Source organism: Pseudophryne corroboree, chromosome 6 (genome assembly GCF_028390025.1).
Source record: "Pseudophryne corroboree isolate aPseCor3 chromosome 6, aPseCor3.hap2, whole genome shotgun sequence".
Lineage (NCBI taxonomy): Eukaryota > Metazoa > Chordata > Amphibia > Anura > Myobatrachidae > Pseudophryne > Pseudophryne corroboree.
The window spans coordinates 421371773-421398402 of NC_086449.1; the positions used below are offsets into that span (position 1 = coordinate 421371773).

The 26630-nt window shown below is 47.7% G+C and overlaps 1 protein-coding gene across 12 annotated transcripts in view; it reads left to right on the forward strand.

Annotated features, from left to right (window-relative positions):
• The window catches only part of MAGI2 (membrane associated guanylate kinase, WW and PDZ domain containing 2), a 1309326-nt gene that overhangs the window by 762708 nt on the left and 519988 nt on the right, over positions 1-26630 (forward strand). The gene's annotated exons all lie outside the window — the stretch shown is intronic.

Below are 26630 nucleotides of genomic sequence, written 5' to 3' on the forward strand. Positions count from 1 at the left end.
TATATTCATACTTTAACGGACCAATCAACAACTATCCGAATATACTCCACACTATCCTCTCGTTGAGGCCTTTAGGATGGATCGTATTGAGCCCATAGATCCAAGATGCCTCTTTGCGAAGTAATAATCCATCACGATCACCCCCCCGAATGTGTTTGGGGACGTGATCGATAATTATATGTTTGAGATCTCCTAATGAGTGTCCGGCCTCATAGAAATGTCTGGCCACCGGTTGATCAGAGGGAGTGCCCTTGATGGCAGACTTGATTGCTGAGCGGTGGAGGGCCATGCGTTCCCTCAGAGTTCTGATCGTCTTCCCTACATAGCAGAGGTTACAGGGACAGATGATGAGATAAATTATATGTGTAGTAGTACACGAAACTACGTGTCTGATGGTAATTTTTCTACCTGTAAGTGGAACCAAAAAAGAAGACCCGATGATCATGTGGCTGCAAGTGGTGCATCCCAGGCATCGGTAGCAGCCTGGTTTTTTTGAAAGAAAAGTCTCTTTGGGAGGCTTCGAGAGGCTGGAGATGTCTGTGTGTACTACAAGGTCTTTGATGTTGCGACCCCTCCTATAGCACATCATGGGAGAAATGTGTTTGAAAGGGAGAGACGTATCCGTGGAGACTATAGGCCAAAGGGCACGGTTAGCTCTGTTTAGGATGGGGCTAGAAGTGTCGAAAGACGTGATCCATGGGATTCTATCAGTCAGTGATCGTGGAGTAGGTCTTAAAAGTTCATCCCGTGTTAACTGTAGCATTTCCCTTTTAGTTTGAACTAGAGCTGTTTTGCTATACCCCCTTTGCGTGAATTTTATGACCATCTTGTCCAATTCCTGTTCTAGCTTGTCTGGTTGATTACAAATGCGCACCGTCCTTAGCATTTGAGATCTGGGTAAGCCCCGTTTAAGAGAGCGGGGATGATGGCTGTTGGCCCGTAAGAGGGTGTTCTTATCCGTGGGCTTACTGTAGATGTTAGTTAAGAGTTTCCCGCAGCTCAGTGACACCAAGACATCCAAATAGTTGATGGATGTCAAGGACCACTGGTAGGTGATCCTGATGGGAGAGGGTCTGGTGTTTGATGAATTCCAGTAGCCGCTTAAGTGCCGTCTCTCCTCCAGTCCACAAGATGAAGATGTCTTCAATATATCTGGTGAACAGAGCTATAGACTGAGCTACCAAGGGATCTTGAAAAAACATTGATACCTCCTCTTGTAGCATGTAGACGTTGGCATAGGAAGGTGCCACGTTAGTCCCCATGGCACATCCTGATTTCTGTTGATAAAATCTGCCATCGAAGAGGAAAAAATTTCTTGTTAAAGTGAGCTCCAGTAGGGTCATAAACAAGTCGAGGTCCACTTCACACATGGCCTCCTTGCGTAAAAATGACCTCATTGCATTCAAACCCCCTTCATGGGGTATACTAGTGTAGAGGCTGCAGATGTCAATTGTACACAGCAATGATCCCTCTGGGACTGTGCCAAAAGAATCTAGAAGCAAAAGGAAAGACGTGGTATCTTTCAAACATCTTGGTTGTTTCAGAACAAGTGGCTGTAACACGCAATCCAGGAACTGAGAGATGGGTTGATACAAGGATTGACGTGCAGATATAATCGGGTGGCCAGGGGGTTTAATGAGATCCTTGTGGATTTTGGGGACTGTGAAAAAGATTGGAACCCTAGGAAAGTCCTGTGTGAGAGCTCTGAAGATCTTATCCGATAACAGGCCTTGAGAGTGGGCTTCAGCTAGAATTCCATCCAGTTCCTCTTTGTATTGGGAAGATGGATCTGTGTCCAACTGGCAGTAGGTTTTGGAATCCGATAGTTGAGCCAGAATCTCAGTTTTGTAATACATCATGTCCAATACAACGATTCCGCCCCCCTTGTCCGCTGGACGTATGACCACGTCAGAATAGGATCCCAGGTCCTTAAGTGCGGACCATTGTTGTTTGGACAAGTTATGATGTTGTTGCTCAGAGGCCTTGGTGTACTTATCCATGGACTTATCTACTAGCCGAACATAGGACTTGATGGAAGCATTAGTTGATGGGGGATCAAACACCGACTTACTCCTTTTGTTAAGGAAAGGCTGAAAAATGGCTGGCACTTGAGGGGTGGAGATAGAAGGGGGATGTGGGAGAAGAATTCCTGTCTCCGCAATTTTCTGGAAAACTGATACAGGTCTATTTTCCAGTCCAATTCCTTATGTTGATTGGTGGGGAGAAAGGACAAGCCATTGCCCAAAACTTCCAGTTCTGTAGAAGTAAGGATACGATTGGATAAGTTGTAAACTAAATTTTGTTCTTTGCTGCCTGATCGAATGAGTCGCATGTTCTGACCACCCCTGCGGGTGGTCGACCTCTTCCTCTGGAAACCGGAGTAGCAGTCGCCCCTACAGGGACAGATGAATTAACTTGTGCCCCATCTGAGTCGCCTACCGCAAACTCACTGTCGCTGTTGGAAGATGCTCCAGATCGTAACTTATTCTCCCGGCGTCTGCGCCACCCCTGTTTGGATTTTGGTTGGGTCCCATGTTGACTTCCTGGGTTACCCCCCATCAGCCAACGATGTACCCTGTTGGTATCGTAATCCTCTTGAATGATCCGAAGTTTGTTCTGCTTAAATTTAATCAGATCGCGGCGGTATGCGTCACATTGGGTCTGAAGCTTTTGGAGCCAATTATGAGACTCATCCTGTTGCAGTGTGGCTGTGTGCGTCACCTCAAACACGGAAATCTTTTCCTTGACTAGCGACAATTCCCTACCAGCCTCCTCTATCACTAATAACATCAGATCAAGGCTACACTTGTTGGTAATGCCAATCCACTTTTTACAGAATTCTGGATTGAAGCGACCTATTGTCGGGGTATTTTTAACCCTGAATCCCCTGGGAATCATGCAATCCTGATGATAATCCGAGAGGGAAATGCCATGCAGCATGAAGTCAATTTCCCTGCGTTTTAACTTGTATAATTGTTGGTATAGGTCCTCTGAACTAGATTGTTGATCTGTGGAGGACAGTTTTTCTTTGAAGCGCAATCTGTCGGCATCCTCATCGGTAAACCAAAAAAGATCCCTTCTGTTGATGTTCAAATGTGCATACCCTCTAGTGCCATCCGAAGCGGAGGTGGATGGATGGGCCTCCATGATAGGTAGCGCTGTGTTCAATGATCCACCAAAAATAAGTGCAGTGGTTATTGTGCAAACTAGCAGAAAAAAAGTGTCCAGTGCTTGATAAAATCAACCTCTAAGTGGCCATATGTGCCACTGCAGTGGTGTCTGGCTGATGCTCTATCCCCAATCAAAGAGTACATGAGAAAGGAAAATAGATGGTGCAATAATGAGATGGGTGCCCTGGCTCAAGCAGGTGACGTCCTGACGCGGCGACTCCTGAAGGGATACTGGTATCAACAGCCTGGCACTCTCTTGTATTAGAAGATATAAAATGCCCCGGTGCCCTCAGGATCAAATGCACACAAATTGAAGAAAAGGACTGCGGCACTCGGGGACGTCTTGAAAAAATCACTGTATTAAGTGCAATACATCGTTCATCGACGTTTTGGGGATTTTAACCCCTTCCTCAAGATATGGTAGAGACAAGAAGAAGAAGAGAATCCCACTCACCTTTAAAGAAGAAGAACCCGCCACGACACCCGTGCGTACCGTCCCGGAGCCCCGTGTCCGGCGTGAGGGATGCGCCTAGAGATGACATGCCATGACATCCTTGCTAGGCGCGGACGCCCGTAACCTGGCAACCGCAAACGCTGTACCCACAGGCCGGAGACTGGAGGACGGGAAGAGAAAAGGGACATGAAACATAGCGCTATACACTAAGTACAAATTGGCTGCTGTAAAACACCGTGCTGTTACAGGCTAAAGATTACAATCAGGCTCCATCAATGCCTCTAACCCCAGAAAAGCATATATACAGAAGGTAAAAATGCCCTGCATGCAAAGTATGGAAAAAGGGGAAAGAAGATAGTCAAATGTTTATATACAGTAGGTAAACCCGTAACCTTATACCATCAGAAAAGTGGCAACTGGGGATACATCCTCCAGGTCCCCTCTCCACAAAAATTAAAGTCACTGTAATTAATAATAATAAAATTGATATAGAGAAAAACAATCCAAAAAAATAGAATCCAGGAAAAAAATAGTCCAGAAAAAAATATTCCAGAAAAAATGTATAAATGTCGACACACTCTCTGATCCTATTTGGCCTAATAGCCATCCATGTATACTGCGTATATTCATACTTTAACGGACCAATCGACAACTATCCGAATATACTCCACACTATCCTCTCGTTGAGGCCTTTAGGATGGATCGTATTGAGCCCATAGATCCAAGATGCCTCTTTGCGAAGTAATAATCCATCACGATCACCCCCCCGAATGTGTTTGGGGACGTGATCGATAATTATATGTTTGAGATCTCCTAATGAGTGTCCGGCCTCATAGAAATGTCTGGCCACCGGTTGATCAGAGGGAGTGCCCTTGATGGCAGACTTGATTGCTGAGCGGTGGAGGGCCATGCGTTCCCTCAGAGTTCTGATCGTCTTCCCTACATAGCAGAGGTTACAGGGACAGATGATCCACAGATCAACAATCTAGTTCAGAGGACCTATACCAACAATTATACAAGTTAAAACGCAGGGAAATTGACTTCATGCTGCATGGCATTTCCCTCTCGGATTATCATCGGGATTGCATGATTCCCAGGGGATTCAGGGTTAAAAATACCCCGACAATAGGTCGCTTCAATCCAGAATTCTGTAAAAAGTGGATTGGCATTACCAACAAGTGTAGCCTTGATCTGATGTTATTAGTGATAGAGGAGGCTGGTAGGGAATTGTCGCTAGTCAAGGAAAAGATTTCCGTGTTTGAGGTGACGCACACAGCCACACTGCAACAGGATGAGTCTCATAATTGGCTCCAAAAGCTTCAGACCCAATGTGACGCATACCGCCGCGATCTGATTAAATTTAAGCAGAACAAACTTCGGATCGTTCAAGAGGATTACGATACCAACAGGGTACATCGTTGGCTGATGGGGGGTAACCCAGGAAGTCAACATGGGACCCAACCAAAATCCAAACAGGGGTGGCGCAGACGCCGGGAGAATAAGTTACGATCTGGAGCATCTTCCAACAGCGACAGTGAGTTTGCGGTAGGCGACTCAGATGGGGCACAAGTTAATTCATCCGTCCCTTTAGGGGCGACTGCTACTCCGGTTTCCAGAGGAAGAGGTCGACCACCCGCAGGGGTGGTCAGAACACGCGACTCATTCGATCGGGCAGCAAAGAACAAAATTTAGTTTACAACTTATCCAATCGTATCCTTACTTCTACAGAACTGGAAGTTTTGGGCAATGGCTTGTCCTTTGTCCCCACCAATCAACATAAGGAATTGGACTGGAAAATAGACCTGTATCAGTTTTCCAGAAAATTGCGGAGACAGGAATTCTTCTCCACACATCCCCCTTCTATCTCCACCCCTCAAGTGCCAGCCATTTTTCAGCCTTTCCTTAACAAAAGGAGTAAGTCGGTGTTTGACCCCCCATCAACTAATGCTTCCATCAAGTCCTATGTTCGGCTAGTAGATGAGTCCATGGATAAGTACACCAAGGCCTCTGAGCAACAACATCATAACTTGTCCAAACAACAATGGTCCGCACTTAAGGACCTGGGATCCTATTCTGACGTGGTCATACGTCCAGCGGACAAGGGGGGCGGAATCGTTGTATTGGACATGATATATTACAAAACTGAGATTCTGGCTCAACTATCGGATTCCAAAACCTACTGCCAGTTGGACACAGATCCGTCTTCCCAATACAAAGAGGAACTGGATGGAATTCTAGCTGAAGCCCACTCTCAAGGCCTGTTATCGGATAAGATCTTCAGAGCTCTCACACAGGACTTTCCTAGGGTTCCAATCTTTTTCACAGTCCCCAAAATCCACAAGGATCTCATTAAACCCCCCGGCCGCCCGATTATATCTGCACGCCAATCCTTGTATCAACCCATCTCTCAGTTCCTGGATTGCGTGTTACAGCCACTTGTTCTGAAACAAGTTTGAAAGATACCACGTCTTTCCTTTTGCTTCTAGATTCTTTTGGCACAGTCCCAGAGGGATCATTGCTGTGTACAATTGACATCTGCAGCCTCTACACTAGTATACCCCATAAAGGGGGTTTGAATGCAATGAGGTCATTTTTACGCAAGGAGGCCATGTGTGAAGCGTCCGCATGTCAATCTGTTGTCACTAACCCTCCCTGCTGTAAGGAGGGACACGGAGGGCACAGCGCGTGCCTCTCCCGTGTCCCTCCTGCATCTCCGTCTGGTCTTATAAAGGAAGTGGCGTTCGTGAGCTCTGATTGGCACTGGGGGCATGTGAGTACCTGGCACCGTGGGGGAATATCTGGCACTGGGGGGGGGCACTGAGGGGGCATATATGGCATTGGGGGGGCACTGAGGGGGCATATATGGCACTGGGGGGGCACTGAGGGGGCATATATGGCACTGTATGTGTACCTGGCACATGGGGGGGCTATATTTGGCACTGGGCACGTGAGCACCTGGCACTGTGGAGGAATATCTGGCACTGGGGGCATATGTGGCACTGGGGGGGGGCTATATTTGGCACTGGGGGCATGTGAGTACCTGGCACCGTGGGGGAATATCTGGCACTGGGGACATATGTGGCACTGGGAGCACAGCCCTAGCAACAAGCACTACCCCCTAGCAACGAGCATGACACCCAGTGCATGAAACCCCTGGCAACGAGCATGACACCCAGTGCATGAAACACCTGGCAGCGAGCATGACACCCTGAGCATGAAAACCCCTGGCACCGTGCATGGAACCAATAGCATGAAACCCCTGGCAACGAGCAGGTAATTTAAAAGTAATTAGAAGCCTTACTGTAGGACTTAATGTCTAATGGGCATTACGGTGTGTGGCATAATGTATCACGGACATTGCAGTGTGTGTCATAATGTGTCACAGGCATTACAGTGTGTGGCATACTATATCACGGGCATTGTGGTATGTGGTATAATGTCTCAGGGGCATTGCAGTGTGGCATAGGGTATAACGGGCATTGCGGTATGTGTCACAGGCATTACGGTGTATGGTATACTATATCACGGGCATTGTGATATGTGGTATAATGTCTCAGGGTCATTGCAGTGTGTGGCATAATGTATCACAGACATTGCGGTGTGTGTCATAATGTGTCAGGCATTACGGTGTGTTGTATACTATATCACGGGCATTGTGGTATGTGGTATAATGTCTCAGGGTCATTGCAGTGTGGCATAATGTATAACGGGCATTGCGGTATATGTCAGGCATTACTGTGTGTTGTATACTATATCACTGACATTGTGGTATGTGGTATAATGTCTCAGGGTCATTGCAGTGTGTGTCATAATGTGTCACAGGCATTGTATGTGCTATAATCAATCAGGGGCATTGCAGTGTGTAGCATAGTGTATAATGGGCAGGGGTGTATCTACCCATTGGCCAGGATGGCACTCGCCAGGGGTGCCAGGCAAGGAGGGGGCGCCGCCTGGCGGTGCCACCCGTGGCCAAAGGGTAGAAGAGTAGTACTGTCAGATTGTACCTGGTGAGAGTCTGTTACTGCCGGCACAGCGCCGGTGTCCGTCAGCACCGCACTGCACTAGTGATCAGACTAGTGTCCGGCAGCACCGCACTTGTAATCAGACTCAAAATAAACTTGTTTCTGGGTGCTCCCGGCAGCTAGTGGCTGCTGTGAGCTGTAGTTTATTTTGAGTCTGATTAGAAGTGCGGTGCTGCGGGACACTAGTCTGATCACTAGTGCAGTGCGGTGCTGATGGACACCGGCAGTAACACACTCTCACCCAGAGCTGGCCGTAGCCAATAGGCATTATAGGCAAATGTCTAGGGCATCTGGAATGCCCAGGGGCATCAGCTCTGTTATCGCAGCCAGCCAGGAGGAGAGAGGAGAGTTAAGGGCCCTATACACTTAAACGACATGATGGTCCGTAATTTCGTCTAGGATTTCCCTCCAACCTCCCGGCAGCCTCCCGGGCGGCAGAATAGTAAAAGGCATATTGTATGCGGACCTTTTGTATACGATGTATATTTTACTATCCCAGCCATTCCTGCGGAATCTGACATATCACGAGTGCAACACTCATGATATGTCGGATCTAGGGTGATCCGATCTGATGCTCACGGGAATGCGCATCAGATCGGATCGGGTGTAAAGCACAACAAAATGCCCGATTTCACCCAATATATCGGGCCGAACTGGCGTGAAATAGGACATTATTGTTCTAGTGTTTGGGGCCCTTTAGGATGGAGGCTGCAGCAGCAGCAGCACACAGAGACGGATCTCTGCTCACACAGGCAGGAAGTGACTTTACTTTCACTTTCTGCCTGCCCTGTGGCTGAGCACAGACTGCAGCTGCAGAGGAAGCCAGGCACTGAGCCTGCGGAGCCAGAACCCTGCCCCAGCACTGCAGCATCACAGCACAAAGGTAAGATATGGATGGGATAACGGGGACTTATGGGGAGAGGAAGGTGGCTAATGACACTGCTATATGGGGGGGGGAGACCTATGAGGAGTGGGGGAATGGGGGGAATGACACTGCTATGTGGGAGTGGGACATACTTGCTTACCCTCCCGGAATGGCCGGGAGGCTCCCGAAAATCGTGTGACCCTCCCGGCCCCCCGGAAGAGCAGGCAAGTCTCCCGATTTCAGGGGTCACCCCCTGCCCAGCCGCCCACTTAGCGAGTAAAGTGGGCGGTCTGGGCAGGAGATGACGCGATTCTTGTTGAATCGCATCATCATAGCCACGGCCCCTGCTGTATAATGCCGGCAATAGCGTCATTACACAGCGGGGGGGGGGGTGGCTTACATGACGCGATCCATCAGCCATGCCCCCATTCCGCCTCTGGCCCGCCCCCATTCCATCTCTGGCCCACCCCCCTCTGCGCGTCATCTCACTGCCCGCCCCATGCTGAGCCGATCGGCTGCTCTCTCCCGGAGAGAGCAGCCCAAAAGTCAGCAAGTATGGAGTGGGGGAAGGGGGGTAATGACACTGCTATGGGGGGGGAGACCTATGAGGAGTGGGGGAAGAGGGGTAATGACACTGCTGTGAGGGGGAGAACTATGGAAAGTGGGGGCACAGGGGAGTATGACACTGTTATTGGGGGGAGACATGGGGGTGTAGGAGCAGCTGATAACACTACTATTAGGGGGTAGGGCATGAGGCAGAGACACATGGGGTGGGGGGGCTCGGGGGGCTAATTGCTCTGCTATGGGTGAGGGGGCATAGGCATGCACACGGTGGGTGGCATGTGTGCACAGGCACACCCTGATGCTGGACACCCCCCACATGCCTAGTCAGACACTGCACAAATATTTAATATAGAACCAGCCCTGGCCAGCACTAGCTGAATAATTACACATAATACACACTATGCAATCACACTGTGCAGATACCATCTCTACCCGGCTCCCATTGTGACACTGTCCACCGTGATTCCTAACCTGCCAATGGAGCGGACACCGCATACCAGGAGAAGGTTCTGTGTGGGACCCGTACTGGCTGATAGGGGGAGATCTGTCTCAGGGGGATGGGGGAATCTTCTATATTTGGAGGAAGGGGCTATTCTGTGCTAAGGGAGATAATGTGTCTGAGAGGAAGGGTGATCCCTGTACTAGGGGGTAATAATCTGAGGGAGCAAGGTGCAGGTGTGAGAGATGGAAAGTGGGTGTGAGGTGCAGGGGACCAAAGTACAGGTGTGAGACATGAAAGGTGGGAGTGAAGTGCAGGTGTGGGGGATAGAAGGTGGGAGTAAGGTACAGGTGAGAGACATGGAAGGTGGGAGTGAGGTGTAGGGGAGATAGAAGGTGGGAGTGAAGAAGAGGTGTGGGAGATGGAAGGTGGGAGTGAGGTACAGATGTGATGTGAGAGATGGAAGGAGAGAGTGAGGAACATGGGTGATAGAGGGAGGGAGGGAGAGTTGCAGGGGGGGGGGTGAGACTGAGAAATGGAATGTGGGACTGAAAACTACAGGGCTAAAGAGGAACAGGGGGCATGAGTGGTGCAAGGGGGTAAGTAAGGGAAGGAGGAAGTTCAGGCAGGGGTGACATATGAGACATTAAGGCGTATGGCATCCTGGTGGTCAGAAAGCTGACGCCACATCCCGAAACTGCTCGGAATGCTGATGCTGGCATCCCAACATAGATAGTGATGCAGAAAATGTGTGTAGGGGGTGGGTGGGGGGCGCCTGCCCCTTACTTTGCCAGGGGTGCTCAGACCCCTAGATACACCCCTGATAACGGGCATTGCGATTCCTGTCGTCATGTGTCACAGGCATTACGGTGTGTGGCATAATGTGTCACATGCATTACGGTGTGTGGCATAATGTGTCACAGGCATTACGGTGTGTGGCATAATGTGTCACAGACATTGTATGTGCTATAATGTATCAGGGGCATTGCAGTGTGTAGCATAATGTATAACCGGCATTGCGATTCCTGTCGTCATGCGTCACAGGCATTACGGTGTGTGGCATAATGTGTCACAGGCATTACGGTGTGTGGCATAATGTGTCGGGGGCATTATGGTGTGTGCATATTGTGTCATGTGCGTTATTGTGTGTGGAATAATGTCTAAGGGCCATTGCAGTATGTGGCATAATGTATACTGGGCATTACTATAAGGAGGAAAAATGACAAATAATGTAAGGGGCATGAATCAGGATTATTTTCCTTTCCTGTGGTGGCTAACGTCTGGGCGTGCAGGTTGCAAAACTGGGGTATAAGGAAGTCTTTTCCTGCAATGCCATGCCCCTTTATGCAAAGCCACGCCCATTCCAATGAAGCCACACACCCTTTTGCGGCGCGCGCGCATGTTTGTCCCTTTAATAGTGCCAATTATGGGGGATGGGGGGAGGGGCGCCGAAGAATTACAGTTCTAACCGGTGCATTCCGACATTGAGGTCCAACCAGGACCACAATCACTTCATTAGGTATCCCAGACCGATTGCCACCTCTCCGTGAGGTTTTTGTCTAAATCCATCCAGTGGATGGCCCACAACAGGCTCCTCAGATCAAAGTCTGCCTGCCGCAGTCCACCGTGAGGTTTTTGTGTGACACCTTGGTAATGAGACACCTTTTTATAGGCCATCAGATGGGACTGAACCACCTTATATTATATATTATATTCATTTGCACTGACAAGGGGCAGGATTGCTTTCTAATTACTGATTTAAGCTGGTGTCTTGGCTTTCCATGTCTTTTTGCACCTCTTTCTTCATACGTTAAATCATTTTTCCCTGTGTCATTCCACATTATTACACATAACTTTAATTTATGGACATCTATGGTTTAACTTCTTTGCATGTGTGGATTGCATGGGTTGTTGCTGGCATTTGGTAAACAATTCAAACCCCCTTCATGGGGTATACTAGTGTAGAGGCTGCAGATGTCAATTGTACACAGCAATGATCCCTCTGGGACTGTGCCAAAAGAATCTAGATGCAAAAGGAAAGACGTGGTATCTTTCAAACATCTTGGTTATTACAAAAAAAGCTGCACTCTGCAGGCTCTTTGCATGGAAATAAGTAGTCCTTTATTCCTACTTTTCAGGCTTGTGCCCGTTGTCAGGGACAGTCGGGATAAAAATGAAACAGACAGACATATATACGTAAAAACAGTCATGTCATTAAGTGCCAACAACACACACCTGTCAGGCGCCGCCCTCTGAGCAAGGTCTGTGAGCCGAGATGTGGACATCGCAGCAACATGACATCACATAGCTATCAGACTAGTGTAAAACGTTAGGTATGCTACCTGGTCTAAAGCTTACAACAACTTAGCTTTCAAAGATGAGGCAGTTACCAACACACCTTTTGAAAAGAACCTAGACAAATCACTGTCACAAGCTATGATAAATAAGTTAAAACAGGGTGCATGAGAAAACGTGATCACTAAAAGAATAATTAAAAAATGAATCTAATAAACAAAAAGAACTAATCCACGACACTCGCCATTCCTAGATTTGGAGTGCAACACTGTAAGTGACAACATGGTTTATGTAGAAATCACAGTGCTCTGCACTCACTATATTAACTATTTAAACCGTGGAGTCAGAGGCGTCACTCACCCACTAGACACCCGGTGCAGGGGGGAGCAAAATGGGGTGTGGCTTTGTGGACAGGGGCATGGCTTCACAGAGGGGCAGGGCCAGCCCGACGCATACGCGGGCTACGCAGCCGCGTTGAGCGCCAGGCAGTAGAGGGCGCTGCTGCAGACACTCACTCTCTACAGCAGCGGTGGCCAGCAAGCGGCTCAATCCGCTCCCGGCCACCGCTGCCTGGCGCGCACTGACGTCTCCAGCGGCGGTGTCTATCTTAAATTCGGCGCTGGCCCATGAGCCAATCAGAGCTCGCGGACTGGCAGCTAAACCTCCTGATTGGCTGCAGGACCGCAAGCTCTGATTGGCTCACGGGCCGGCGCCGAATTTAAGATAGACACCGCCGCTGGAGATGGAAGGGCAGGAGAGGCGCACGCTGCGCTCTCCTCCTCTCACAGCAGCAGCTGAAAAGCGGTGAGCAGTACTTTTTTTTTTGGGGGGGGTGGGGAGGCACTGTGGGGACATGTGTATCAGCACTGGGGGCATATCTGACACTGTGGGGACATGTGTATCAGCACTGGGGGCATATCTGGCACTGTGGGGACATGTGTATCAGCACTGGGGGCATATCTGGCACTGTGGGGGCATGTGTATCAGCAGTGGGGGCATATCTGGCACTGTGGGAGGCACTGTAGGGGCATGTGTATCTGTACTGGGGGCATATCTGGCACTGTGGGGATATATGTATCTGCACTGGGGGCATATCTGGCACTGTGGGGATATATGTATCTGCACTGAGGGCATATCTGGCACTGTAGGGTTATGTGTATCTGCACTGAGGGCATATCTGGCACTGTGGGGATATATGTATCTGCACTGGGGGCATATCTGGCACTGGGGATATATGTATCTGCACTGGGGGCATATCTGGCACTGTGGGGATATATGTATCTGCACTAGCGGCATATCTGGCACTGTAGGGATATGTGTATCTGCACTAGGGGCATATCTGGCGCTGTGGGGACATGTGTATCTGGCACTGGGGACATCAGTCATCCACTATCTCAATGTTACCCTGCCTCAGTCACACACCATCTCCCTGTCACCCCTGCCTCACCAGTAACCTATTATCTCCCTGTCACCCACTATCACCCTGTACCGCGGGGAGTACAATTGTGTAGCCACACCCCTTTCTTGTAAGACCACACCTCTTTTATCCCATCAAGGGGCACCAAAATAGATTTTTGCTTACTAAAAAAAATAAGCGTGGGCCGGCCCTGCAGAGGGGCCATGGCTAAGCTCCCCGACCCTTGTTTTAGTCATTTCAGTGGTCTGGGAGTTGCGGTCTGCCCCCAGAGACTGCTGTAACTGCAGTGCTGGCTTCTACATGGTGACAGCAGCCGGGTTGCTGCACATAATGTTACAGAGCAGCACCCAGCTCCTGTCACTGAGCAGGAGCCGGCACTTTGGTGTCACCCCTTCACGGGTGACACCCAGGTGCAGCCCGCACCCCCCTTGTGATGCCACTGAGTATAGTTTAACAGTGGAGGTTAACACTAATGTTATAGCCATTTTTCTGTTAATTATTTTGAGCAATAGAGTAGGTCCTGCAGTATAGTGGGATCCCTTGTCGGGGATTGCAAGTTTCAAGGCACTGATCAATACAGTACATGAATTAAAACTCCACCGTTTATTAATGTTAGCTAATATAGCAAGTTAGAGCCCTGTGATTTGTGACCTTTGGTATGGGTATGACATGTTTGTGAGGGCAATGGCTGTGGATATTGAGCAAATGGAGTGCCAAACCTGGGAAGTGTGTACATATGTATGCAGGTGTGTGTATGTATGTATGTATGTATATGTATATGTATATATATATATATATATATATATATATATGTATATATATATATGTATGTATATAATATAGATTTTTTTTATGTTCTCTTACTTCCTAGAGGATACTAGGAGCCATAGGCACTTCAAGTCTTTGATAGTGTGGGCTGGCTCCTCCCTCTATGCCCCTCCTACCAGACTCAGTTTAGAAAATGTGCCTGGAGGAGCCGGTCATGCTGAAGGAAGCTTGCCTGCTTCATGGGACTTAGGGGGACGGGACGGCGCAACTTCTTGAGTGGTTAATGGTCCCGTTCCCCGCTGACAGGACACTGAGCTCCTGAGGGAACTATTTGCAAGCCCCACCACGGCAAGCATACAATTACCTCAGCGGTACCAGGGGGTCATAGCAGGGGGGGGGAGCGACCATTAGTGTATAAGTCCCCTATCTGGGTACTTAGTCTGCGACCTGGCTGAGCTTGACATTAGCGGTAAGGTTGCGGTGGTGGCTGGCTCCAAACAACTCTGTGTCTCCCTGAAGGGCTCTTTGTGGGTTACTTGTGCTTAACCTGTTCCTGAGTGTGTGTGCTGTCACATTTACACTATGTCAGGCAAAGAGTGTGTTTCTTGTACAGTGGAGTGTTCCTCTTCACCAGGGGGCTCACTACTGGGTACTCAGGGTTCACAGAATAGCGGGGCTGAACCGGAATGGGTTAATTCTCTTAAAGGAATGATCTCCACTCTTTCTACAAAATTGTCACGCAATGAGAAAGGGACGCAATCCTTAAAATAGACTGTGGATGAGTTTATGAACAGAGACTCAGTCCCCAAAACAGCATCTCAATCCCCTCCCATTTGTCTGCAAAAGCGATCTCTGGCCATATCCTGCAGTCTGACTCTGACGCTGATAGGTTAGACATGGAGGAGGGGGAGGTGGACTCAGAGAGGGGGGATGCAGCTCTGTCACAGGGAATAGAGGCTCTGATAGAGGCTATCAGAGATGTTCTGCATATTCTTGATAAGGTGTCAGAGGAATCTTATGTTAATGTAAAGAAGAAGTCCTTGGTTACTTTTCCTGTGTCAAAGGAATTGAATACCGTGTTTGAAGAACCATGGGCTAATCCTGATAAGAAGTTTCAGATCCCTAAAAGGTTGCTCTCATCTTTTCCTTTTCCTCTGGAGGATAGGAAAAAATGGGAAAATCCAAGCATCAGTCTCTAGGCTGTCACGTAAAATTGTGTTACCTGTTCTGTGTGCAGCCTTCCTGAAAGACATGGCTCATCGTAAAATTGAGACTACACTCAAATCATTGTACACAGCTGCAGGGGTAGCCCAAAGACCCACTATTGCATGTGCGTGGACCACTAAAGCCATTGCTAAATGGTCAGGTAACCTAATTGAGGGGTTAGATTCCTTATCTAGGGGGGATGTTGTCTTACGCCGGCAGCATATACAGGACTCTGCAAACTTTATGGTGGAAGCCATAAAGGAAATAGGCGTGCTTAACGCACGCACCACTGCTATTGCAGTGTTGGCACGCAGGGGCTTGTGGCTACGCCAATGGACTGTTGACGCGGACTCCAGGAAAGGCGTGGAAGGCCTACCATTCACAGGAGAGGCCTTGTTTGGAGATTAATTAGACAAATGGATCTCCACAGCTACTGCGGGTAAGTCTACGTATCTTCCTTCCACAGCCCCCCCAACCAAGAAGACTTATTCAGCTTCTAAGTTACAGTCCTTTCAGATGGCCAAGTTAAAGGGCAAATCCAGAGGTGCTTCTACGTCCTCCAGTGGCGCAAGAGGTAAACCACGCAAACCAGCAACAGCAGGTGCTAAGGAACAGAGCTCAGGCTCTGCTTCCTCAAAGACTTCAGCATGACGGTGGACCGCAATGCTTGAAAGGCTGTCAGGTGGGAGCCTGACTACAATTCTTCAGTTAGATCTGGTCAAATGCGTGCCAGGATCCCTGGGTCATAGATCTTATTTCCCAGGGCTACAGACTGGAGTTCCAAAAGCTCCAACCTCACAGATTCTTCAAATCAGGTTTGCCAGTTTCACAAGAGGCAAGTATAACTTTACAGCATGCCATCCAAAAACTGGTACAGACTCAGGTCATTGTTCCAGTTCCACCTCATCTACTAAACAAGGCATACTATTCCAACTTGTTCGTAGTATCGAAGCCGGATGGTTCGGTAAGACCAATTCTGAACCTGAAGTCTTTGAACCTGTACTTACGAGTGTTCAGATTCAAGATGGAGTCTCTGAGAGTGGTGATCTCAGGTATGGAGGAGGGGGAATTCCTAGTGTCTGTGGATATCAATGATGCGTACCTTCATATTCCGATCTGGCTGCCTCATCAGGCTGATCTCCGGTTTGCACTGCAGGACTGTCACTACTAGTTCCAGGCCCTGCCATTTGGTATCTCCACGGCACCGAGGGTGTTCACCAAGGCGATGGCAGAGATGATGTTTCTACTCTGCAAACTGGGAGTGATCATAATGCCGTATCTGGACGATCTCCTGATAAAAGTGCCGCTCAGGGAAAGGTTGCTGGACAGCATTGCTCTCTCACCCAAACTCCTCTAGGATCACAGGTGGATTTCGAACCTTCTGAAATCTCACCTAGAGCCAACACCGAGGCTCCCATTCCTGGGAATGATACTGGACACGGAGTCACAAAAGGTGTTCCTTCCGTTGGAAAAGGGATTGGTAATCTAGTCGATGGTTCGATATGTTCTGAAGCCAACCCGGGTGTCGGTGCATCTGTGCATTCGCCTTCTGGGCAAAATGGTGGCCTCTTACGAGGCGCTTCAATACGGAAGGTTTCACGCAAGACCCTTCCAGCTCGATCTGTTGGACAAATGGTCCGGATCGCATCGTCACATGCACCAGAGGATCCCTCTGTCGCCAAAGGTCAGGATCTCCCTTCTGTGGTGGCTACAGTCTTCTCACCTCGTCGCAGGACAGAGGTTTGGAATTCAGAACTGGATTCTGTTAATCACAGACGCAAGCCTCAGAGGTTGGGGAGCCGTCACTCAGGGGTTGCAGTTTCAGGGAAGATGGTCAAGTCAGGAAGTCATCCTTCCAATCAATATTCTGGAACTCAGGGCCATAAACAGCGCCCTTCTGCAGGCCTCACATCTTCTTTATGCTTGGGCAATTCAGGTCCAGTCGGACAATGTGACTGCAGTAACGTACATTAACCGACAGGGCGGAACGAAAAGCAGAGCAGCAATGTTAGAGGTGTTAAAAATTCTCCTCTGGGCATAAAGAAACGCTGTTGCGTTGTCATCGGTCTTCATTCCGGGAGTAGACAACTAGGAAGCAGACTTCCTCAGCAGACATGACCTGCACCTGGGGGAGTGGGGCCTTCACCCGGAAGTGTTCAGGTGCTTGACAAGTTGATGGGGATATCCACAGATCAGCATGATGGCCTCTCATCTCAACAAGAAGCTCAGGCGGTATTGTTCCTGGTCGAGAGACCCACAGGCGGTGGCGATAGGCGCCCTGACAACTCCATGGGTCTATCAGATGGTGTATGTGTTTCCTCCACTTCCAGATGGTGTATGTGTTTCCTCCACTTCCTCTGATCTAAAATGAATAAAAAGGGAAAAGGTTCAAGCAATACTTATTGCTCCATACTGGCCAAGAAGGGCCTGGTACGCGGACCTTCTGGAGATGCTACTCAAAGATCCGTGACCTCTACCTCTTTGTGTGGATCTTCTGCAACAGGGCCCGTTCGTCTATCAGGACTCACCGTGGCTACCTTTGACGGCATGGAAGTTGAACGGCTGATTCTAGCCAGGAGCGAGATCCCTAACAAGGTTATCCCGACTATGATCCAAGCCAGAATAGGGGTAACGTCTAAGCATTACCATTATTTTTGGAAGAAATACGTCTCTTGGTGCGAGAGCAGAAATTATTTTGCGGTGGAATTTCATCTGGGATGTTTCCTGCTTTTTCTGCAGGCAGGCGTGGATGTGGGCCTGCGTCTGGGTTCCATAAAAGTCCAGATTTCGTCCTTGTCCATTTTCTTTCAGAAACAATTGGCTTCTCTCCTGAGGTCCAGACATTCAACCTCCCTTTGTGCCTCCCACGGCACCTTGGGATCTCAATGTGGTACTGCAAGTTCCTCCATTCAGACTGGTTTGAACCGTTACAGGAGGTCGATGTAAAATATCTTACGTGGAAGACTGTCACACTGTTGGCCTTGGCTTCAGCAAGATGTGTGTCAGAGCTGGGGGCTTTGTCTCACAAAAGTCCCTATTTAATTTTCCATGAGGACAGAGCTGAACTCAGAACTCGTTAGCAATTTCTTCCTAAAGTGGTGTCCGCATTTCACATCAACCAACCTATTGTGGTTCCGGTTGTCACAGAGACCTCTGCTACTTCAAAGTCTTTGGATGTTGTGAGGGATTTGAAGGTGTATGTGAAAAGAACAGCTTGTCACAGAAAGACTGACTCGCTGTTTGGTGGTCATTCCGAGTTGTTCGCTCGTTGCCGTTTTTCGCAACGCAGCAATTAGGTAGAAAATGCGCATGCGCATGGTACGCACCGCGCATGCGCTAAGTTATTTAACACAAAACTTAATAGATTTGCTGTTGTACGTGCAGCGCTTTTCAGTCGCACTGCTGATCGGTGAGTGATTGACAGGAAAGGGGCGTTTCTGGGAGGTGACTGAGCGTTTTCCGGGAGTGTGCTAAAAAATGCAGGCGTGCCAGGTAAAAACGCAGGAGTGGCTGGGGAAACGGGGGAGTGGCTGGCCGAACGCAGGTCGTGTTTGTGATGTCAAACCAGGAACTAAACGGACTGAGGTGATCGCAATCTAGGAGTAGGTCAGGAGCTACTCAGAAACTGCAAGGAATTATTTAGTAGCAGTTCTGCTAATCTTTCATTTGCTATTCTGCTAAGCTAAGATACACTCCCAGAGGGCGGTGGCCTAGCGTTTGCAATGCTGCTAAAAGCAGCTTGCGAGCGAACAACTCGGAATGAGGGCCTTTGTTCTTTATGATGCCAATAAGATTGGGTGTCTTGCTTCAAAGCAGACAATTGCACGCTCGATCAGACTTACTATCCAACTTGCTTATTCCACGGCAAGCTTGCCGTGTCCAAAATCTGTACAGGCCCACTCTACTAGGTCAGTGGGTTCTTCCTGGGCGGCTGTCTGGGGTGCCTCGGCTTTACAGCTCTGCCAAGCAGCTACTTGGTCAGGTTCGAACATGTTTGCTAAGTTCTTTAAGTTCAATACTTTGGCCTCTGAGGACCTTCAGTTTGGTCAATCAGTTCTGCAGGAACCTCAGCACTCTCCCACCCGGTTTGGGAGCTTTGGTACATCCCCATATTACTATATAGACCCCAGTATCCTCTAGGACATAAGAGAAAATAGGATTTTTATTACCTACCGGTAAATCCTTTTCTCGTAGTCCGTAGAGGATACTCTGGGCACCCGCCCAGTGCTTCATTCTTCCTGCACTGTTACTTGGTTAAGTATTGTTGGTTCAGCTGTTGCTGTTCCTGTTTCAAGTTTGGTTAGCTTGGCTTTCCTCTTTTTGTGTGTGCTGGTTCGGAATCTCACCACTATCCTTATCTATCCTTCTCTCAAAGTATGTCCATAATCTCGGGCACAGTTTCCTAAACTGAGTCTGGTAGGAGGGGCATAGAGGGAGGAGCCATCCCAGTGTGGTGATAGTGTATCAAAGTTTTGAAGTGCCCATGGCTCCTATTAGACTCGTCTATACCCCATGGTACTAAATGGTCCCCAATAGCCTCTACGGACTACGAGAAAAGGATTTACCAGTAGGTAATTAAAATCCTATTATTTTTTTTTGTCGGTAACCAGCAAACTACAGATGGGTCCTCCGTTATCTTAGCTGTTTCTGCACCTAGACGGAGGCTTAGTCACACCTAGGCGATAGCTCAAATTCACAGGGCTAAAAGAGGTGAAAAGAAACTGGAGAGGAGGGGACTTTATTCACAAAATCAACAAAGAAGAATTGAGCATGATTGTCAATATAAGGACCCTAGCCCCTAGGGCAGGCCTGGCCAACCTGTGGCTCTCCAGCTGTTGTAAAACTACAAGTCCCATCATGCCTTGCCACAGTTTTGGTATTATGGAATGCTAAAACTGTGGAAGGGCATGCTGGGATGTGTAGTTTCACTACATCTGGAGAGCCACAGGTTGGCCAGGCCTGCCCTAGGGGTCTCAATATTGACAATGAGATCAGGTCGGTCATCTGCAAATAATCTTAAAGACAATAAGGTCAGATACTACAACAGTAGCACAACATCATCCGAATACTGTACACCCCTCTTTTCCTCATTTTAGACACCATCAGCAGGAGAACTACAAATATTAATATAGGGCACTTATTTCTAATATATAATGATGCAGAGGCATTACAAACATGGATTTAACAAATACATAAATAAGGTATCTGTATTTGTATATCTCTCCTAAACATTATACTAGATCAGCTATGTCACATCATACTCTAATTTTGGAAATAGGACCCTACCACTTTAGAGAAATAACACACTGACTTTGATAGACAGGTCAGAGGCCAAATCAGTGATACAATCCTTCATCCAATCAGAACAGGTCTGGTTTGATAGACAGGTCAGAGGCCCAATCAGTGATACAATCCTTCATCCAATCAGAACAGGTCTGGTTTGATAGACAGGTCAGAGGCTCAATCAGTGATACAATCCTTCATCCAATCAGAACTGGTATGGCCCACTCAGAAACATACAAATCAGAACAGATCTAGTTTGATAGACAGGTCAGAGGCCCAATCAGTGATACAATCCTTCATCCAATCAGAACTGGTATGGCCCACTCAGAAACATACAAATCAGAACAGGTCTAGTTTGAAAGACAGTTCAGAGGCCCAATCAGTGATACAATCCTTCATCCAATCAGAACTGGTATGGCCCCCTCAGAAACCTATAAATCAGGTCAATCTAGACACTTCAGGCACTCCCAGAGGAATACCGAAAGGTTGCAACGCGTTGGAGGAACTACAAAGAAAGAACCACTACAGATTCAAAGACTTCATCAGGAAGACTCTTTCCCACGTCGAAAAGACCCGGCCACGTGACCGGACCAACCCGGAAGCCAGCAGCGCTGCTAGGATACCAGACAGCGGAGGAAGCCGGTGACGGAGCGTGGTGTGCGGCTGGAGCGGGCGACAGGTGAGTTCTCTGTAAGCGGTGGGAGAGGCGCAGCTAGCCGCTCTGCAGAGCGGCATCTGAATCCTTTCCCCGCCGCTAGACAGGTCCACCTCTCTGACCGACCTGCACCCAGGGGGCGTCTGAACAAGGATGCACCCGGGCAGCAGGAGCAGAGAGGGAAAACCAGTCCGGAGACCCCTTTTTACCCCACTTATGCCACCACCGTAAGCTCAGGGCATCGTGAAGGTTTTAAAGATTTTTTACCAACACCAGCATTTATTATTATTATTTTTTTTTTCCTAAAGATTTTTCAACAGCAGATGTGCGGGACGCCGCAGTCTGTATTATAACCTGCATTAACTTTATAAGAGACAATATCACCCACCTGCATGAACTTTATAAGAGACAATATCGCCCACCCTGGGCATTAACCGCACACCTTTAGATTGGCCAGTATACAATAAATACAGTGGCTCACAACAATTAATTCGCATCATATTGTTATTTTTGTGATTTCTATATCCAAGTGCAAACTCAAATTTGGGTCTGTTCATACATTATCCTTTATTACATCTGATGTGCATTCGTTAGCTAAACACACACACCTTAGGGGTTGAGCGCAGTTCTATTGTGGTATATCCACTAAGCTTCTCCATAGGCGATAGCTTAGGTTGCTGAGTTTAATCACGGACAGGCACGTTGAGGCACGGCTAGATACTCAGCATGCAATACACATCTCCACCACTGAGTGGCTGATGCTCCACTAATCCCGTACTTTGGTTCAAATAGCGGCGGATTGATCTACAGTACAACCTCTGGCAAATGGTCAGTGACGACTGTAATGTTAATATACAGTCCTGTACTGCAAACTGTACACTAGATGTTGACCAATGGTCAGACGGAGAGAGTAAATAAAAATTAGTTTATACAGATGCAAATGAACGTGTTAAACACTTGTGTATGCAGATGCAACTAATGTGTAAAAGGAATAATGTAGCTCATTGACTTTAAAGTATGTACAGTGCACTAAATGAGCGTCCGAGTCCCCTAACTAACTGTTCGAGCAACACAGTACTGTAGATCATTGGCGATAGAGAATCTGTGTTGTACTTTGAGAAGGGAATCACTGCCTCTGTACCATTTACACACCTACAGTATCAACACGCCTGCAGTTCTCTGTGATTTTCATATACAGTATATTGTAGTATTGTATTGCACATTTATGGTAACCTGACCTCCCTCCCTGTCTACTGTATGAACTGTGTAGGCTGGCAGGGGGGAAGGGGGATGGGGGTAAGGGGAGGCGGTGGAAAATACTGTATTTTGCATATGAGAGCCCGAGTCCCCTAACGGCATAAACGAACACCAATGGGAAGGAATCGCTGCTTGCATTACTTTTACACATGAACTTGTGTATCTTCCATGCAGTGACGTGGGGTAGCGGTGAAGGCTCCAGCTTCCCATGCTGAGAGTTCCGGGTTCGATTCACAAAGTGCCAATCTATATTTATTTATTTATTTTCCCCTACATTCACTTTATTCATTTTTTTTCTGTGTAATCCATTGTAATACATTCAATGGAAGGGTTCACACAGGCTTCACATAAATCAGGGTAAATCTGCAGGAGCGACTCCTTCCACTATCTAAAATACACAGCAGTAATGAGCACCCAAAGACATGCCAATAAATATAAATTAGTGTATTCTGCCTCAATTAACTGTTCGAGCAACACAGTACTGTAGATCGTCGGCGTTAGAGAATCTGTGTCGTACTTTATGAGAAGGGATCACTACTACTGTACCATTTGCACATCTATCAACGCGACTGCAGTTCTCTGTGATTTTCATATACAGTATACTGTAGTATTATGTTGCACATTTATTGTAACCTGACCTCCCTCCCTGTCTACTGTATGAACTGTGCAGGCTCCCAGGGTGGAAGAGGGATGGGGGGGGTAGGGGGAGGTGGTGTAATACCGTGGGGTAAATTTACTGAGGTGGGAGTTTTTTAGAACTGGTGATGTTGCCCATAGCAACCAATCAAATTCTATCTATTATCTTGTAGAAGCAGCTAGATAAATTTTAAGTAGAATCTGGTTGGTTGCAATGAGCAACATCACCAGTTCTAAAAAAACTCACACCTTAGTAAATTTACCCCCGTGTTCTGCAATATGAGTGTCCAAATCCCTTAACGGCATAAATGGGAGGGGGAAGGGGGAGGGGGGATTAACCAGCGGAGTTCAGAGACGCTGTTAAAAATATTAATTGTCTGTCAAGACCCAAAAAAAGAAACCAATAAATCAATAAATAAAAATTGTATATACAGACACAAAAGAATGTGTTAAAGCAATGGTCCATTGACGTTCGGTTTATGTGAGCTATTAAATTCAGTTAAAATGGGCTTAATATCTCCTGTTCTGAGGTTCCAATCGGCTGAGCATCAGATTGGCATGGAAGGGGAAATGATTAGCTACCAGAAGGTACCAACCCTAAGTTTCTGTGACCCCCACAAGGCTCATGTCAAGTGTCAGAACCCATGGTGGGTCTGAATTAACGGGCCCATTATTGTCTATGGGAAAATGGGTCCACTTTGCATCCTGATATCTCTGGTTCTGGGTGTCCCAGAGACTCTGGACCGGTACCATACAAAAGAGGAGATTCTTGGCTTTCGGGGCAGACCCACTAGTTTATGTGACACCGCAAAGGGAAACTGCAAGCAACCGTCTGTCGGGTCCCCTCCAGTGGTCCGCCCAGCTTGCATGGGATGCAGGGTTTCTGGCTAGATAGAAAATACTGTACAGAGATTCTAAGCACGGTGATTTGGCATCAAGGAACTTAGGGAGGAGCTTTTATCTCTCTCCATTATACTTAGAAAGATAACACTTGTCACTGTATGTTACAAGCTGTTCGTGCTATTCAGTACTCAAATGCAAAATACTGTACAGAGATTCTAAGCATGGTGATTTGACATCCAGGAACTTAGGGAGGAGCTTTTATCTCTCTCCATTATACTTAGAAAGATAACACTTGTCGCTGTACGTTACAAGCTGTTCATGCTATTTAGTACTCAAATACAAAATACTGTACAGAGACGCTAAGCACAGTGATATGGAGCTTTCAAATAGAACTGCTTTTTGCTGATGTGTTTTGATAGTCATGCAGTGAGATCTGTGCATGTTTCTCTGTGTAAAAGGGTCAGAAACAGTTAAAAATGGAAAAAAATTGCGTGGAGTCCCCCCTCCTAAGCATAACCAGTCGTGGGCTCTTTGAGCTGCTCCTGGTAGTTTAAATACCGGGGAAAAATTGACTGGGGTCCCCCAGTATTTAGACAACCAGCACCAGGCTCTTGGGCAGGGCCTGGTTCCAAAAACATGGGGAACAAAAGACGTAGGGGTCCCCCGTATTTTTAAAACTAGCACTGGGCTCCACTAGCCAGAGAGATAATGCCACAGCCAGGGGACACTTTTATACTGGTCCTTGCAGCCGTGGCATTACCCCCCAACTAGTCACCCTGGCCAGGGTTCCCTGGGGTAGTGGGGACCCCTTAAATCAAGGGGTTTCTCCCCTCCAGGCACCCAATGGCCAGGGGTGAAGCCCGAGGCTGCCCCCCCCCCCATCCCTGGGCGGTGGATGGGGGGCTGATGGCCTTTTTGTGTGTAAAAAAAAAAGGATATTGTCTTTTGTTTTAGAACCACAAGTACCAGCATGTGGGGAAATAACAGGCCCACTGCTACCTGTAGTTCTACAATAAAAGAAATACCCAAATAAAACAAGACACACACACACACACACACCGTGAAAGTACAAATTTAATAAAACACACACACTCATTCATACTTGCCTACATCCCATGCCGGCCAATCACATCCCCTTGTCCAGTAGAATCCGATTGGGGTACCTGTGAATCAAAAACCCAAAATACAGGGCAGGAGCGCTCAGCCAATCAGGAGTAGCGCACCGTCTAGAATAGAGGATCGCGCTCCTCCATTCTAGCCTATGACGGGAACTTTGCAGTCTGCGGTTAACCGCAGGGTTAATTAGGGTCACTCTTGACGTGGCGCTCCCTGATTGGCTGCTGGGATCTCCAGTGACAGCAGTCACGGAGGGTCCCAGCATTCGGGGAAAGGGGTTCCATGTGTGTCTTGTTTTTATTTGGGTATTTATTTTGTTGTAGAACTACAGGTACCAGCGGGCCTGGTATTTCCCTGCATGCTGGTACTTGTGGTTCTCCAAGTATCAGCAAGTGGAGGAGGCTTGCTGGGACTTGTGGTTCTAAAACAAAAGACAATACTCTTTTTTTTTACACAAAAAAAGGCTATCAGCCCCCCATCCACCGCCCAGGGATGCGGGGACAGCCTCGGGCTTCACCTCGGGCCCTTGGGTGCCTGGAGGGGGGGACCCCTTGATTTAAGGGGTCCCCACTCCTCCAGGGTACCCCGGCCAGGGGTGACTAGTTGGAGGGGTAATGCCACTGCTGCAGGGACCAGTATAGAAGTGTTCCCCGTCTGTGGAATTATCTATCTGGCTAGTGGAGCCCAGTGCTGGTTTTAAAAATACGGGGGACCCCTACATATTTTGTCCCCCATATTTTTTGGAACCAGAGCCGACCCAAAAGACCGGTGCTGGTTGTATAAAAATGGTTGAATCCTATGCGTCCCCCCTCCCCCTGTTAACAACCAGGATCGGCTCAAAGAGCCCGAGGCTGGTTATGCTTAGGAGGGGGGACCCCGCGCAATTTTTTTTTTCCATTCTTAACTATTTCTATACTGTACACAATGAAGCCCTGCACGGATCATACTGATCCGGCCGGTTTTCATGGTGTTAAGTCCGATAGTGTTTTACTGTTCTCTCCTGTAAAACACTGCCGGTAATACAAATTACTTCGACATCGGTGAACTTGAATTTACAAAACATGGTAGTTTAGTAAATTACCGTGTTTTTGTTTCAAAAAGTTGCATTCGTACACTGCCGATGTCAGCCGAAATTGATCTCGCCTGAAATCGGCAAAAATACGATTCTTAGTAAATATACCCCTTAGGGAGGAGCTTTTATTTCTCCCCATTATACTTATAAAGATAACACTTGCCGCTTTAACCATTACAGCAGAGTACAGCAAGCTGTTCGTGCTAAAATAGAAAATACTGTTCAGAGACGCTAAGCACAGTGATTTGGCATCCAGGAACTTATGGAGTAGCTTTTATCTCTCCCAGTTATACTTAGAAAGATAACACTTGCCGCTGTACGTTACAAGCTGTTCGTGCTATTTAGTACTCAAATACAACATACTGTACAGAGACGCTAAGCACAGTGATTTGGCATCCAGGAACTTAGGGAGGAGCTTTTATTTCTCCCCATTATACTTAATACTACGGGATTTGGACGCTCACATATCCCTAACATCAATAGACCATACTGTACATGTAACACGTTCGTTTGCATCTGTATATGCTGTACTATTTGCTTCTGTACTATATATACTGTTATATACTGT